Source organism: Mus musculus, chromosome 16 (genome assembly GCF_000001635.26).
Source record: "Mus musculus strain C57BL/6J chromosome 16, GRCm38.p6 C57BL/6J".
NCBI classification, from domain to species: Eukaryota; Metazoa; Chordata; class Mammalia; order Rodentia; family Muridae; genus Mus; species Mus musculus.
In genome coordinates, this window is record NC_000082.6 from 38,680,926 (window position 1) to 38,696,812 (window position 15,887).

General features: G+C 44.4%; 1 protein-coding gene and 1 pseudogene across 1 annotated transcript in view; both read right to left on the minus strand.

The window, feature by feature from the left end:
- The window catches only part of Arhgap31 (Rho GTPase activating protein 31), a 114,693-nt gene that overhangs the window by 82,583 nt on the left and 16,223 nt on the right, over nucleotides 1–15,887 (minus strand). The gene's annotated exons all lie outside the window — the stretch shown is intronic.
- Gm15530 (predicted gene 15530) lies at nucleotides 4,205–5,031 on the minus strand (annotated as a pseudogene).

Below are 15,887 nucleotides of genomic sequence, written 5' to 3' on the forward strand. Positions count from 1 at the left end.
AAATTATGAGTGAAATATCGAATAACAGGGAGAAACATTAATTATATTATGTATAATATTACAAGGCCTTCATGTTATATGTAGGACTCAACAACAACAACAACAAAAAAGACTTAGGCCATATTGAAAAAAAATGTAGATTCAGAATAATGTTACATTTTGTTATATGCCACAGACACAATATATAGAACGCACACATAAACAGGAATAGAAAGAACCATCCCACATTATACTTATAAATGATATACTTATATACTCAAAATTTTCCTTCCTATGACATGTTTTTTAAGCTTTTTACATTCAGGATAAGCATGTGTTAATTAAAATAGGAAAGCATGATTAAAAATTTTTTAAACACACAGTTGAAATCACTGCTGAAAAGGAACCTTATTAACCCTTGGGGGAAAATGAACTTGTCCTTGGGCAATTTTTATATTAATTAAACATTTCTGTATAGCCTAAAAGAGTACATAGTCATTAAGAAGGGCATGGGAGGCATAAATGAAAGGCTGTGTCACAGTATGCCAAGTATGGGAGAGCATTTGGGATTTAAACACATAAACAGGAAATTATGAGATTCTAGCGGATTCCTCATCAGCAAGGTCACGCTGATTCATGCACAGAGGAGACTGGAATGGAATTTTTAATGACAAAGAATACATCACAAAAGTGACTTAAGGAAGGAAGAAAGGTCATTCTGAGCAAGAAGATAGTATGGGAAAAAATTGAAAAAAATCAGAATATTTCTAAGATGTCAGCAGGGATCCATGTATCTCTGCTTCTCCAGTGTAGTGTTCAAAGACGTAGCACCTGTCATTTTACAGGACTGCTGGGGATCTGAACCCAAGTACTTGGCCTCCCCCAGCGAGCACATTACCAACTTAACTATCTGCCCAATCCAAGATTCAAGTATTTTTATTTCAACCTAAGCAAGGTGATGGCTATGCCCACTGGAGGTTGGAAAAGGCTGACCAATCAAGTGGCCGCCATATTTAGGGCCTACTCCTATTCCAAAGGGAGAGGAAGGAGAAACCAGGAAGGCCTGGATGTCTGCACACCAAGGAGCAGCAGCCGGAGTAAATACTGCTTACTACATTTTCCCTTGTTTAGGAACTGTCTCAGCTTTTGTGAAGCTCTGATGTTGTATGGAGAAGGGAGCATGTCCTTCAAGTAGCCTAACATCACAAAGAACAATTCAGAAAATCTGTGCAGCATATACTGCATACTCAAAGCTAGCTGTGTTTCAACAGAAATGGGACTAAGGTCTTGGAGTCTCTGGGCAGTACATGTAGAGTTTACCAGGCCATAGACAGAGCTCTCTTTTACATTTTGGGAACTCTCAGTGGGTTCGATTTCCCTCCCTTAGCTCTCCTGGGTGAGAGAAGCTGTACTTGGGCAATTTCCGCATTAATTAAACATTTCTATATCATTTAAACGATCATACCAAAGAGGGTCATCCCAGTCTTGACTTCCCCTCTTACAGTGATTTCATCAAGCATGGGCCGGTCGTCCGGCCGTTCCTCTTCTCCCTTCCTCTCTCCCTCCCCATGCATGTGTGTGTGCAGGTGAATGGGGATGTGCATATATGTAGGATGAAAGGTGCAACCTTCCTTTATCATTTTGCCTCCTCCAGCTACTCAAAGCTATTCTGCTTTCAGGGATAAAGCGGAAGGGTTCACTGGGTTGTTGCTAAAACCGACTCAGCTGTCTGCTCCGTTCTCCCCATGCTGATACATGATGCATGCTGTTTTACAGTCACAGAAGAGGTGACAAGGGGTAGCAGGAGCCACCCACAGTTTTTATACATTTGAAAGGAAAAGGTACAGATACAGGAGCCAGGAGGTAGCCCTACTAGGAAAAATTCTACAAACACTTGTCTTGTTATTGGCTATGCCTTTATATCGGTGCTGCGATGTAAGACAGAGACTGTCTCGTCTGCTCTCCAGCCACTCATGGAATTTGGAGAAATGCTGCTTCCTTAAGACCCCTTCTGATGCTGCAGTGCGCAGTAATTTCTTAACAACAGCCAGGAAAACATGTGGAAGGGTGGGTGGTACAGGAATCATCGTAAATGATCAGATGTTTGTTTAACATCCAAATACCAACTTGACCATGGTCATTTGGACCCAACAAAGCTAAAGAATTTTCTGACTTGGTCCTAAAACAAACACCTTTTGAAAATATGGGATGAAGTCGAGGCGTCAGGGGCAGGAATGGGGCGGAGGGGGGGCCCGGGGCAAGGGGTGCTTTTATCTTGTGACACCATAGCAGAAGAACAATCTCTGTGGTTGGTGTCTTGTTCTGTCTGGGAATACATTTGAGTTCAGCTGCGGAATTCTCTCTAGTCAAACATCTGCTCCCCAGTTGTTAAAGTTTGTTTGATATTAGCCCAAAGGCGGCAGCACAAGGGAAGAATTTTTAACAATGAGTCCCAAGATAGATTAGACCAGCGGCACTGCTTATTTTGAAAAGGCATTTTAGGGGTGGGGGAAGGGTGCCATGTGACCTGAATGTAAAAAATAAAAAAAAAAGACCAAGTCACTAGAGCAAGGGATGGATGTCCATTTGTCACTGGAGCAAGGGATAGGTGTCTGTCGCTGGAATGTAGTTTACCTTGTTTGCATCATTTCTCACATTTTTCCTCCAGAAATCCCTTATTGAAATCTTGCTCTTATGATATATAAGCGGGCCCACTTTTTTTGAATGTTTGGAAAATTGAATTTTTAACTCAGAAGTTTGAGATTTGTTTTTCAGTGTCGTTTCAGTAGTGTACAAGAATTAAAAGCTTCTAGAAACAACTCCCTCCCCGCCCCAGAAAAAAAAAATCAATCTCATAATTTTGGTGTTAAATGCTGGACTCTCTAAAAATTTGTAAATTTCACTTAGCCAAGAAGAGGGAGAGAGCTACCACCTCTTCAGCTCCAAGAAGCTGAGCAGAATTATTTGGTAAGAAAACAAGAGACTTCCTTAGATACCTATGATAATATTCAAGGCAAACCAAGCTGATCTTTGATTTCAGAGTACAGTTTCACTTAACTAAAAATTCAAATTATTGGATGACATTTCCAAGAAATAATAGAGTTCAACCCTCTGCTCAATACTGCTATCTTGAAAAGTATTCCTTTATATGCCCAAGTGCTCTAGTGGAGAGATTTTAGATCTTGATTTTTTTGGGGCGGGGGCAGGGTTTCTCTGTGTAGCTCTGGCTGTCCTGGAACTCACTCTGTAGACCAGGTTGGCCTCGAACTCAGAAATCTGCCTGCCTCTGCCTCCCGAGTGCTGGGATTAAAGGCATGTGCCACCACACCCAGCAACTTTTTTTTTTTAATCCATTGAGACCTAGCATTTAAAACTGTAGAAATGTCTGGGTTTAGTTGAAGAGCAGAACAGAGTATTTGAGCAGGCAAGCAAGCAAGCGAGCAAGCGAGCAAGCGAGCAAGCAAGCGAGCGAGCGAGCGAGCGAGCGAGCAAGCAAGCAAGCAAGCAAGCAAGCAAGCAAGCAAGCAAGAAAGAAAGAAAGGAAGGAAGAAAGAAAGGGAAGAGAGAGAGAGAGAGGGGGGGGGGAGGGGAGGGAGGGAGGGAAAGTAGATTGAGAAAGGAAGAGAGCCTAATCCCTCAGACTTTTCAAAGAACAGTGGGTAAAATGGTGGCGGCCTTGACCTGGGGAAGTGGTGTTTCCTCTGTAAACTGTAGTTCCTCTGTAAACTGTAGCTCCATCCAATGCAGGATTTAAGCTGTCCTCAAAACATCCCTGTGAGGTCTATCATGTGCGTGGGCATGCATGCATGTCCATGTATGTAGGTGGAGGCCAGATGACAACCTCAGGTGGTGTTCTTCCTTCCTTCCTTCCTTCCTTCCTTCCTTTCTTTCTTTTTTCTTCCTTTCTTTTTCCTTCCTTCCTTCCTTCCTTCCTTCCTTCCTTCCTTCCTTCCTTCCTTCCTTCCTTCCTTTCTTTCTCTCTCTCTCTCTTCCTCCCTCCCTCCCTTTTTTTTGAGACCAGATTTTCACATGTAGCTCTAGCTGTCCCGGAACTCACTGTATAGACCAGGCTGGACTTGAACTCAGAGATCTGTCTACCTCTACTTCCTGAGTGCTGGGATTAAAGCCGTGCACTGCCATAACCTAGCTCAGGTGGTGTTTCTATGGAGCTGTAGACTGTGTTTTGTTGTTGTTTTGTTGTTGTTGTTTTGTTTTGTTTTTTTATTTTTGGCAACATAAAATATATGAGCTTTATATATAAAAACCAGACATGACCTAAAAGTTATTTGTCTAAATTATTTTTAAATGTATGTAAAATTGCAAAGTAACACGATTTTTCACCAAAGATACTATACTATCCAATGATAGGATAAAACAAATGTCTGTTCACTTCTGTCCATTTTAAAGTCACTGTATTGAATGATACATCATGAAATCAATGGTTGTGCATCTAGGGAATTTCCCAATGGAGCTCTCTTCCACTGGTGTGTATATTTTAATTTGTCTCATGTGGGTATCTCTTCCATTTTGATGATTGGCTAGAACAGCAATCTGTATCATGAATGTGCGAATTGGCTTCTTATGATTGTCAGTTAAAGGAACGTGAATCCAGCCGCTTGGTTCAACCAATCCAAGTTGCCGGATTTCTTGAAGGTTGTGAAAATTATTTCCTACTCTGACTGAGATTTTCCTTGGAGTGTAGCTTTCATCAGACTTATAGTCTGCATAAATACAAAATGCCTTCACTGTTGTTTTTCTTCTGAATTGGATGCTCACTAAATGAGGCTGAGAGCCATCAGATTGCCAGTAAGTTTCTAGATTGTCATCCTGTAATTGATCCACTCCAAACCCTGGTTTGCAGGAAGAGAGTGACCAAACAGCCTGAGACCCAATTTCCCTGACTGTTGCTGTCCTCTCCAACTACTTAGGATCAGCACCAGGAGGTGTCTTGTTCGGTGTGGTTATTTTTAAATTATTCTATGGAGAGACAAGCAATATACATTCTACCATGCCACGACAATCCTTCTGGCTCGCCACAAATCCGGTTCTCAGCTAGACTGTGTTTTTTAAGACAGGGTTTATCACTGGGATCTAGAGCTCACTAAGTAGGCTCAGCTGACTAGCGGGAGCCCGAGGGATCCACTTGTCTCTGCCTCCCCAGGGCTGGGATTACAAGCATGTACCACCACATCTGTTTGGTTGTTTTTTTAGATCTCCATTGCTTGCACAGCAAGGACTTTACTAACTGAATTATTTCCCCAGTCCCCCAAGCAAACATTATAATCCTCATTTTGCACATAAAGAAACTAAAGTTTAGCCAGATGTTGGGGTGGATACTTACAATCTCAGCACTCTGGAGGTCAAGGCAGGGGTTCAAGGCCATCCTAGAATACATAGACTCTGTCTAAAACCTAACCAAAAATAAAAATAAGACTCAACACACACACAAAATGAAAGAAATAGAAAAAAATTGTAAGTGGTGTTTAGAGAAGAATCTTGCTATATATCACATTGACTGCCCTTAACAAGGGCAGGACTCCCATGCTGCTAACCTCTTCCAGTATTCGAAAGTTACTTTTATTTGCCTGTATCTGTTTTCAATTTCTATTTTTTCCTGTCCCCTTTCCTTTCCCCCTGTCCTTTCTCCGTATTCCTTTTCCTCTCATATTCATTGTGACATATCTTTGGTGACAAGAGTTATTCTGTGTTACTAATGTTCACATATGAGACACTTCTCTTTCTAGGGCCTGATGGAACGGTCTTCTAATCCCAGATACTCCAGAGGCTGATACAGAAGGAGCACATCGTGTTCAAAGCCATGGCAGGCTACAGAGTGAGTTCAGGGCAAGCCTAGGAAACTTAGGATATGTCTCAAATTAAAAATAAACATCACGAGAGGGCTGGGGATGTAGCGCAGTGGCCGAGATGTGCACAGCCTGGGTTCCATTTCCAGTACCAGGGGAAATAGGAGATAGGGGCGGAGAGAACATAAAGGAATAATAATACTTGTGGAACTGTGGGGTCGGAGACATGACTCAGTGGCTAAGTGATACTGCTCTCGCAGAAGGCACAACTTCTGCTCCCATCATCCATGTTAACTGGCTCACAATTTCCTGTCACCTCTGCTCCAGAGGATCTGTCACCTCTGACCTCCAGAGGTACTTGCACGTATGAGCACGTACCTTGACACAGACAGACAGACAGACAGACACACACACACACACACACACACACACACACACACACACACACAGAGTTAAAAACAATAAAAGTAAAATGAATAATGCCAGCTTGAGGACTCTGCCTTATTTCTTTACTGTTTTCATTGAAAATAAAATGTCTATTTTATTCATCCCAGTACAAACTATCACATTACAGACTCGAACTGTGTGTGGTTTGTTTGTTTGTTTGCTTGTTTGTTTGTGTTTGACAAATCATTGATTCTGTGTCTCTGGAAGAGAAGTTCCAGGGTGTGAGCTTGAGGGTGGCAGAGCCCCCAGAAGGAATTACTGAGGAGATGAGCAGAGGAAAACCCGGAAGGACTGGGAGCTGAGTGGCTGTCTGGGGAGGTGACCTTCACGCAAGAAGTTTTACTTCTGATTTGCATGAGGTGAGCTCCAACTCTTCTAACAGAAAAGCATGCAATACTTTGTTTAGATAAATGTTTTCCAAAGTCTAAAACAAAGAACACTGACAAGCAGGGCTGCCTGGCCAAAGTGGGCTGAGGAGCCCCAAGCCCTCCCCTCAGGCCTCTCTAGTGGCCCAGCATACCTCAGAAATAAAATTACTTGTCCTTAATATCCCTTAACATAAACAGGCAAAACCAATTTCTTAAGATTAGAGTAGGGCCCCACAGCAACTATTCCCTCCAAGCCCCTAACTCAAGCCCACTGCAAGTCAGGGGTTGCCAAGCTGAAGGGCTGCAGGCCAAGAATTCCACGCTTTCTTGGAAACGTGATTACTTCTCTTCAGAGCTGAGTCTACTCTAACCAGAACAAGGGGTGTGAAAATAGAAGGGCTTGGCTTCCTAGCGAAATGGCTGGTGGGGTATTGGATTGCTGTGAGCTGTATTACGTTTATCCAGTCTTAAAATAACATTGCTGCATGGAGAAAATGACTCCCCCAAACATCCCCTCCGCACTGCAACTGAAGAAACTGTGCGAGTTTCATATTCCTTTAGCAACTCAAGATTTTTGGAGATGTGGTATTTATTTTTTGTGCCTTTGTCTTGCCAGATCCTGTGGCCGACCACGGCAAGCTATCGTTATCTCCTTTTATAGAGGAGGACGCTGAGGTACAGGGAGGGGACCCTTCCAAATCATGGGACTAGTCTACAGGTGTTCTGGTTCCTACAAGGGCTTTAAATGCACACACGACATAGATAGACTTTACAGCCTCCTGGGAGAGGGAATCTAGGACACGGCTTTGGTATTGACAGCTCTGTGTCCTTGGGGAACAGATGTCCTCTTTGTATACCGAGTCTAATAACTACCTACCTCACCTACTTTGTTGAAGTTTGAAGAACAAATGAAATTCAGAGCAAGTACTTTAGCATATGCAAAAGGTCTCTTCTTCTGTTTTTCCTACTCCAACATGTCAGCCTGGTCTCCAGCCATCTACTAACTTGGACATCCTTTTGACAAATCAAATCCGCTCCGTCCTACACTCTGTAGGTATTGTGCAAGTCTCTTACTAATGTTAGGAGCTGGCTACTGGCCAGAGCAGCCAGCTAACCAGGTTTTTGTACAACAACCACCTCGAACCAAAGCTCTTCTCCTCGTTAGGGATTTCAGGGTGCTGGGCCAAACGATCTGAATCTGCTCTACCGTGAGTCCTGAGCAGTGGCTCTAGGGACTATGAGTCAGGCCTGGTGCCTCAGGATAGGACAGGCAGGAGGGATGCCTGGTCTCTGTGGAGTCATCCCAGGCCAGGACCTTGTCTTTGCAACTTGAACTTGGCACGCGAACCTGAGAGGATCTGTTCTCTGCGGCTAAGTCAGAGGGACCTGACTTTGTAGAGTCAAATGGAAATTTAATAGTTTTTTTTTTTTTAAAATAGGAGTTCAAAATTGGACTGTGGCTTTTTATAGACAAGGGCTTCCCTTGAGGAGTGTCGCTACAGATGGAATAAAGGAAGCTGTACTAATTCTGGGTTGGGCGATGGCTCACTGAGTAAGAGTGCTTGCTATACAGATAGAGCCTGAGTTGAGAACCCTAGTGTCTCTGCCTAAGGAGCTAAGCATGGTAGCTATGGGGAGATGATAGTGATGATAGGAAGACTGATGGGGCTCGTTGGCTGCCCACCCAGCTGAAAAATAGCCAGCTCCAGCTTCACTGAGAGGTCCCAGCTCAGGGGAATAAGGATAGCAGAGGACACCCAGTGAATGCCCTTCTCTGGCCTCCACAAACATGCGCACATATGCCTGAGCACACACATACACAACACACATTTAGTTTCATGTTGAACTACCTTAGGGGACTAGGTGTGCTTTGATACAATGAAAACAACATTTATTGCATTTTCAAACTCTAAGCATTGTGGATGCTCCCTGGTAAAGCGGCAACAGCAAATTCAGGGATCAGGCAAACACATCCGTGTATTCAGGAGAGAAAAACATGTATCAGAAGGAAGGCATTGGTATTGTGTATGTAGATTTCCTTATGTCTTTGGTAAAAACGCAATTACATTATGTAGGGGGCTTGTAAGCTTTTATTTTTTTAAACCCTAGTATGTTTTGGATATATTTCGGTTCCATTAATATTTTGTCATCCTTTTAACCTGCTAAATTAAAAAAGGGCCATTTTTCTCAAGCTATGAGGTAGACTGAGAACTAACTCCCCCTCCCCCCCATCTAAAAGCACCATCCTCTGATGCCCCATCTCCCTGGACTCCTGGGCCTTGTGAGAAACTCACTGACCTGTTATTTCTGGCCAACACCAACAGGCAGCCAAAAAGGCAGCTGCATCTTCTCAAGCAAATGACTTCACCCTCCAAGGGCCTCAGGTTCGCCTTGCGTTAACTGAGAGGCTTGGCTTAAGGTTTGCTAAGATCCGTTCAGCTCTAAAACGCCACATTTAGCTTCGCGCTCACTTGTGTCTGTGTTTGTCTTGGCGCAGGGTAACCCCAGTCCAGTGTCAGAAGGGGGTCCCACAGCAGCCCCGACTGCACACCTGATGTTACGCTCAGAGGCCTTGTTGGCAGCAGAGGTGCTGTTGGCGGAGACAGTTGGGGCTGGCAAGGCTGGGGGAGGTTATGTCAGGGAAAGCAGCACTCCTGATTTCCTTCCACAGTGGTGATGGCAGTATGTGCAGGAGACATCGAATCCACAGCATAGAAGAAAGCACAGCCTCTGGGGCCGGTTAGCGCTTCTTGAGCAGAGGTCTAAACTCTAGCGTAGCGGTGATGCTTGCTTTCTCTTCTGAAGGTCCAAGTCTTGCATGCATTACCTGATTTCCAACCCTCCTTTTAGTTATATTTGCTTTGCACAGAGAGTCTCACTATGTATCTCACAATGGGCTTGAAATCTCAATCTTCTGAACATATAAGCCCTTCGCTCTCAGATCCCTGCCTCCTCAGCAGCCTCAGTGAACAATGCGTCCCGGCTGCGTGTTAGCATTAGCCACACTGGAGCTCTAGGGGTGTGTGCCAAGTGCCGTGTCCCTGCTCTTTTCCCTATGGGAACAGTCTCCACTGTTGTCAGGTGTGAGCCACCAGAAGAAACTGATAATCAGAGACACACCCTAGCCTAAGACCAGATGATAATTAACATGCAGGCAAAGACTCAGCCTGGGTTCCTTCAGTGGATTCCTCCCCAGCCTCAGGTTGCCATAGGGATCTGCATAGATGCATACAGATGCACTCACCTGCTGAATGTTCACAGAGATATCTCCACCACCCTCACCTCACAGACGCACAGGCCCAACACAGTATGGCCGTATCCTAGATCCAGCCACTCTTTCAACATCTAAGCATTTTTTCTAAGTATTGTTGATCAGGTGATGAGGCAGGACACATGGTTTCTGGCCTCATGGAGTTGACCCAAGATCATCTCTAGGGTGTAGGATGAGGTAGGGGCAGGTTGGAGGAGAGGATTCAGTCAGTGTTAGGAAGTGAGGAGAGCCATTGGGGGTGAAATCAGGAAAGCATGGGCTGGATATTTCTTCTTCCTCAGAGCAGTGTGAAAGGGCATGTCGGAGGAGGAAACAACTAAGCTCAAGTCTATAAGGGTCAGTGAGGCCCAAGTCAGAGTTACATAGAATGGTGTGGCGATTGTTCATGTAGGGGAAAGAGCACGTACGGAGGCTGGAGGTGAGAGGAACTGGGCACATCTATAGGAGCGCCAGTGTGGCTAATGCTAGCTCAGCTGGGAGGCATTGTCCATTGAGGCCGTGGAAGAGGCAGGTATCTGAGAGGCTGATATGTCTGGTGTAGATGGAGTCAGGGTGTGTCCTGAGCATGTCAGGAAGCCGTCGAAGGGCTAAGTAGCACAGCCTGTTTAGACCATCTCATTTTGCCCGTGTAAGATACTACGCGTACAGCCATCCTGTGATGCTCTACTAAAGCACACTAATTCCATCCAAGATGGAGGTGTTCCACGTCAGTGTACTCTTCCAGTTTGAGCTGCCACGTCTTCTCACCTGCTTTCGTCACACTGCCTGGGTCTCTGTGGTTGGAGCCAGGTTAGCTCAGGTAACCTGGTGGTCAAGATACCATGGATAAGTGGGGACAGGGGCCAAACAGCTTCGGACTGACCCTTAGCTCCTGCCTTGACTTCTTCCCTTAGACTCTGGCTCAGAGAACACTGACTGACTGGTTAACATCCCTCATAAATCCTGAAAAACAAGGCTGAACTATAATTTGAAGCTTGTGGCTAGCAAAATTTACCCTCAGCTTAAGCAAAGTGAAACAGAAATTAATATCCAATAAGCTAAAGCTAATAGAAATTACTGACATAAACAATGCATAGCTCAGGCTACATGTTCAATAAATGATCAATTTATTTATATTTAGTCAATGAGAGGTGTCTAAAGGACACTTATAACATAATGATCCATAATAGAGAACTAACTAAATACATTGTGATATTTTTATTAAAAATATGAAAATATTACCTTAAAAATTAACCACCATTGATTTTGGGGACAGGAATAGGAAGATATGTTTTGGGAATAGGAGGGAGATTTTTTTTTGTCATACACTTTAGAATCTTTTATATCTTCAATAGCAGGAAAATGTTACTGGATTTATTTATTTTTTTAAAGCTGTGCAGCAGAATTCCATGTGGTAAAAAAAGAATAATATGAACTTACAATTGTAAACATGGATAGTTCTCCAAGATTTACGATGATTTAAAATCAGCATCTTTCAAAACATATGCATCTGTGCTGGTTAGTTTTATGTCAACTTGACACAGCTAAAGTCATCTGAGAGGAGGGAACCTCAATTGGAAAAATGCCTCCATAATATCCAGCTGTAGGGCATTTTCTTAATTAGAGATGGGGTGGGGAGGGGGAGGGGAAGGAGGAGGGGGAGGGGAAGGGGGGGTCAGCCCATTGTGAATGGTGCTACCCCTGATCTGGTAGTCCTGGGTTCTATAAGAAAGTAGGCTGAGCAAGCCATGAGGAGCAAGCCAGTAACCAACATCCTTTCGTGGCCTCAGCATCAGCTCCTGCCTCCACCTTCCTGCTCTGCTTGAGTTCCTGTCCTGCCTTCCTTTGACGAAGAACAGCGACCGATATGGAAGTGTAAACCAAATAAATAAACTCTTCCCTCCCTAACTTGTTTTGTGGTCATAGTGTTTCATGGCAGCTTTAGACATTCTGACTACCATAGCAACCTATCATTTTGTGTGTGGGTGTGAAGAAGTGATGAGAATCATCTTATATGTGTATTTTTAGTATATGCACAAACATCAGTACCCATGCCCACAGCACAATGCAAGGGCAAGGGCCCACACGCCCTATATGCATTTAAATGAATTAAAAGAAAAACTTCATTCTCTCAGTAACCCTGGCACCATTCACGGCTCAATAGTCAGATATGGCTACTAACAGCTACATTCGACGGCACTAGGGAGCTTTCTGCAACACAAAAGATTCTACTCAATAGATCAGGCCAGATGGGTAACTGACCAATGAAGTGACAACTGTGTGAGATGGGACTCTATATTTTCTAAATCCTCTCATAGTGTATGATAGGGTTTTTTCAAACTTGACACAAGCTAGAGGCATATCTGAGAAGAGGGCCATTTTTTAAAAGACTTATTTATCTATTTTATGTATATGAGCACCCTGTCACTGACATACCAGATGAGGGCATCGGATCCCATTACAGATGGTTGTGAGTCACTATCTGATGGCCACCTCTGAGCTATCTCTCCAGGCCCGAAGAGGGACTCTGAATTGGGAAAATGCATCCATAAAATTGACCTGTAGCATGTCTGTCATGCATTTTTTTATTGGTGATTGATTTGGGTGGGCTCAGCTCACTACAATTGGTTACACCCTTGGGCAGGTGGTCCTGGGTGCTATAAGAAAGCAGGTTGCTTAAGCCATGGGGAGCAAGCCAGTAAGCAATGCTTCCCCACGGTCTCAGTTCCAGTTCCTGCCTCCGGCTTCTGTCTTGAGTTCTCTTCATGATGATGAACGATGATTGGGACACATAAGTGGAAGTAATGCTTTGCAAGTTGCTTTTGATCATGGTGTTTATCTCAGATACCAAGATTCTGACGTTTCACCCGGAAGCAAACAGAGTCACAGAAAAAGTGCCAGAGGACCTGCATTGGTTTTTGGTTTAGTACAATGAAACACACTCAAGGCAGGCTAACTTCATTAAAGAAGTTGGCTGACCATTTTGGAGGTTCATGGATATGGTGCTAACAATGACCCAGCCTTGGTAAGGACCTTATAATGTGATAGCGGGATCTTGTGTGAGTGGAAGCAATCAAATCCTACGGAGAGGCAGGAAGCTAACGAGCCTGGTGCTCCGTGATGCCTCAAGAGAAAAGACTGTCAGTTAACCTTAGGATCTGCCATTGGGCTCACATCTTAAAGGCCCTACTACCTAATCTTGAATACCCTGGGGATCAAGACATGTGAAGTCTGGGATGGAAGTGAAACACACAAAGCAAGAGCCACTCTGGTAAAGACGTGATGAGATTCTAGAGCGAATGCTGTTTTGGAGCCCTCTCGAGTGACCATCACACCCTATCTTGCTCCCATCTATGCTCTGTTTTCTAGTAACACGTGATAAAAACATTTTGAGTATCTGCCCTCTGGTGAAGTAAGGCTTAATTACTTTGAATTTTTATAGTTTTAGAGGAGGAGGTGGGCACTGGGCTGGGGGGGGGGGGGGCTAATGCCAAGGAACCTTGAAGTCTCCCAAGAGACAAAGACAGGGAAGGGGGAAAAGGACACTGCTTTGAGGTAGAGACAGCCACTGAGTGGACCAGAACCATGGAAGGCCAAGCTTAAATGAGGTAGAAATCAGAAAAAACAAAACAAAACAAAACAAAAAAACAGTAGATATCTGCTTGTGGAGGGATGACAGTCATTCTTAAAAGCACTGGAGGGCAAAAAGGGGGATGGAACAGGAGCATGACCAGGAAGCAGCTGGAGGGAGGTGTCATACAGCTTTTCACCTCCAAGGAGACTTGGATTTGAATAGTTGAACATCCTTCTGGTTATCGTCCACAGGACAGAGCGAAGCCATACTTCCTAAGATTACAAATACAAGGGACAAACTTTGAAACTCTGCTTTATAATTACCTAGAGGCAGATGTCCCTCCAATCGAAAGAAGTTTATTTCTTGACTGGGGACAATGTCTTCTCAGCAGCAGTGACAGAAACCACAAAAGGGACATGGTAGTTTTAAAGTGTGGGTCTCTTGAGACTCCTCCTTGATCGTTTGAGTGCTTAGGGCGACAGGTTTGTCCCAACTGTTCTCTTCTCCCTGGAAGACTCTTGGTCAGACAGTACCTGTTCCTACAACCATAGCCCATGCAAGGAAGCCCCTTCTCCCTAGTGGTCTCCTGAGAATATGGGTCTGGCGTGACTGTGTTATACCTCTATGCCTTTGTGTACCCAGGGCCTCTAATCTAAAGTATCTTCCCTTCAGGGAGAGACCACTCATCTAACACCAATTCCACTCCTCTGAGTCAGACTTGATGTCATCCACTTCCTACTGGGATGTGTGTGAAGAACAGCTTGGGATGAGATTATGAATCTTCTCCCTTAGGGACAGAAAATGCTTGTTCGCTCCTCTGTTCCTTGTGACTCAGTGGCTGATGCGTGGTAAGAGTATCATAAATATCGGTTGCATTGGATGTCCTTCTCATCCTGCACCTATAACAGCAAGTTACTGTTACCATGGAACTGACCATATGTTCTAGAAGAAAAAATAAAAAGTTTGTGGTTGGTTGAGTAATTCTCCCCATTCCCTCGAAGAGGTCTACATCCTTATTCCTGAAATCCTTGACTGCTGCCTTATATGGCAAAAGGGACTTTGCACATGTGACCAACTAAAATAATTCTTGAGATGAGGAAGTTCTCTTGGGTAACCTAAGTGGTCTTATTGTGACCACGGGGTCTTTCTAGATAGTGGAGGAGGGAGATGGAGATTTGATGGGAGAAGGCAGGGAATGAACACAAGTGATATGATGGGGCCACAGCCAAGGCTCCTAGAAGCTGGACATCGATATAGATGCCTCTGTCTCAGAGCCTTAAGGAAGAGTCTAGCCCTGCAGGCCTACTGCAGAGAAGGAGTCAATGGTCACAGCTTGCAAGGGGCTCATTTGTGTCGACTCAAGGAATGCTGACAGCTGGTGGAGGTGGGAGGTAGTAGAGGTTTTACAGGGGCGGAAACCTTGGGAGTGGGAATGAGTGACCAGCTGGTCTGTGCTGGCATCAGAATGGGCAGCAATGCTGGGACCTAGAGGCAGAGGTGAAGCGTCTGGACTCTCCATGCCAGGTCCTTCCATCTTTCACTTTCTGCCCAGTGGGATTTTAGGACATGCCAGATACCTCGCCCCCACCCCATCTCACTCAAGTGTCTGTCCTTCAGAAATATCTTTTCTGCTCTATGAAGCTCATCTCTTTAGTAAATTTTAAGTTTGTTTTAGGAAGACTGAAGCTGATTAGAATACTTACTTACCATTATGGTAAGCATAATTGATGGTGCCTTTAACCTCCCAGAGCCTTTGAGCCTGTATAAAGTGTGAGGACTCAGAGGCTCTCTAGGTGAGGGTCTATAAATTCCTTCATCAAGGAAGGCCTCCTGAACTGGGTGAATCATCTGGTTGAGTATTTGAGAATCTCCTTTCTCGTATACCATCTGGTGATCCTGGAATGTTTGTTCTTTCACCATCTCCAACTATTCTCCCTGAGGTCCTACCAAGTCAAGTCTAACCAGTTCGCTCCAGATGGGGTCTTACTGCCCAGACAGGCTGGCCTGGAATCTGCTATAATCTATAGTTCAGGGGAGTCTAGAACTTGAGATCTTCCTGCTTCAGCCTCCTAGATTCTGGGGTTATTCATGTGTCACTCATAATACCAGGTTGTTCTCCTGGCTCTTTGATCTGAACATGGGCTGCCTGAACAGTGAGTTCTCCACTGTTGTCAGCTGATAGCTCTGTTTGCCTACAGGGGAAGTTTAGATGGGATCACACAGTTAAACAGAGTGAGATGGGCCTAACTTTGAACTATTACTTAGGTGGTTTTATCATTGAAAAAATAGTGGTCTTATAAGTTAAGGAATATAGCCACAAACAGACAACTACTTCCCTCCCATGCCTGTACAGTCTCTAGAGCCACACCCCTGGTGATGGAAACTAGATTGGGGATTCTGGGTCTGTGGAAGGGAGACCAGAGAGTTAGCATTCAATGGGGACAGGGCTCAGTTAAGGAAGGTGA